Below are 2,021 nucleotides of genomic sequence, written 5' to 3'. Positions count from 1 at the left end.
AGTCTGTAACAGGCCATAGTCATGTCTTTAAAAGGAGGAAAAAGAAGGTCCTCAGCAGACCCACCAGTTCAATGTCTGGGCCAGGAAAGGTTCTAGAACAGAGGTAACTGAACAGGTGATTAGAAAAGGATGTTGCGTTTAGTAAGAACTAGCAAGGGTTTCTCAAAATCAAGCCATGCCAAGCTAATTTTATCTCTTTCTTTGACATATCAAAGGAATACTGTGGATGTAGTATAGCTTGATATCAATAAGGCTTACAACAAGTTCCCCCGTGACAATCCCCCATGATTTTGACAAGCTGGTACAGTGTAGTTTAGGTGATTTTATTCTTGGGGCTGCCCACAGGGGCCAAAAGGCCTGTGTTCCCCCAGCCCCACATGGTTCTGTTTGGATGATGCAGAACAAATTCCTAGGGCTACGATTGGGCCTGATCCTGGAAGACCTGACACAAATCTGGTGGATCTGAACCAATCCCAGGGTAAACAGTCCTTATGCCACGTCAATTTGATCCTTGGTTTGTAGTGAAGTTTCCTGGAAACTGAAGAGCAAACCCTGGATGTTTCAATAGTCCCTGTATGCTCCTTACCTTTCTGTGATGTAGCTCCTGCTGAGACCCCCCCCCTTTCACCACATGTGATGTGGAAATGGAGGGACTGGCCATGTGGGTGCAGCCAGGCATCCTTTTTCTGCATCAGATGTGGCAGTGTGAGACTTCCCAGTAGGAATAACAGCATTGAAAGGTATGAAGCATGCACAGGTCCCCATGCCAGTGTGAGGCAAGCATGTAAACATACACACCTGTCCCTGTGCCAGGCCAGGGACTGATCTGGGTGAGCACCCAGGCCAGAATAGCATGGGTTCAGCCCGTCTGCTCAGGGCCTGATTTGTAGACGAATTTGTAGTTGGTTGACCCTGTCCATGGAACTTGATGAGTGTAACTAATTTTGAGTTCTCTTCCCTTTCTCAGCCCTTTTGGTCTTTTTACTGTTGTGTAACATCCTTTCTGAACTCCTGACCCCAATCTGAAACTTCCTCCAGAAAGAGTAAAGGGGGCAGGGAGAGATGAGCCTTCATTTGCAAATGGCTGGTTTAAAGACTGGGAGAAAAATGCTCTCAGATGAAAACCGAAGCATGCTTGTAAACCTTACATTGTAAGGGATACTGTTATTCTTGTCAGGGTCAGCTCCAGCTTTGAGAGTCTTTTGCAGAGTGGTCTCTATTGGTGGTTCTCCTTCTACATCAACAGGTGAACTTCTGAAATATGATATGAACTTGCACAATTTACTTGCAAGACTTAGCACTATCTTGCAGCTATGGGTTAGGAAAGTTTAATTCTCCCAAAAGAGATGAAGCCTTGCAAACAAAAGTCAGATTTGATGTTCCAGAAGAACCAAAGTGTTAGCAAAATGTTTTCTGGGAATACAGTAATCCCATCATCTCTAAATAACCCAGTTTCACAGAGCTCCTACCGTGCTGTGTTTGCCAAAAGCACTGCCTAATCAAGAGAAAATAGTTTACAGATTATCGGTCTTTTCTGTGGCAGTAATTTGCATAATATAAATGTTGTATTAGGTGGAATAGGTTCTTCTGTCTTCATCTCTGCTTCATCTAAAAGTTAACATTCTGCATATTATCTTGTCTCTCTTGTAGTCTACCTGGAAAAACATCTGAATAAAATATGTAGACTGCATGACTCTCAAGACTGTCAACCCCTTTCCCTGACTGCCGCTTAAATATCTTTCTTTGCCTAAACATAAAAGGTGACACAGAATTTTTCTTACACAGGAGTTCTCGAATTTCACTTAAGATCAACTTGCATTTTGTAGAAACTTTGTTAGCTACTTTTCATTTGATCTTATTCTTTGATGCCCTAGGTACCCATCTATTAAAGAGGCACAAAGGTTTCATATACGCTTTTATGAGAGAGACTTTGTATATGATAAACCAACATCAATGCAATTGAACTGCAAGAATGGCCACAAGAGGCAATTAGTGTGTGAATAACACACTTTCTTGTTTTT

This window comes from Sceloporus undulatus, chromosome 4 (genome assembly GCF_019175285.1).
Source record: "Sceloporus undulatus isolate JIND9_A2432 ecotype Alabama chromosome 4, SceUnd_v1.1, whole genome shotgun sequence".
In the NCBI taxonomy this organism is placed as follows: domain Eukaryota; kingdom Metazoa; phylum Chordata; class Lepidosauria; order Squamata; family Phrynosomatidae; genus Sceloporus; species Sceloporus undulatus.
Note: the sequence above shows the minus strand (reverse complement) of the source record.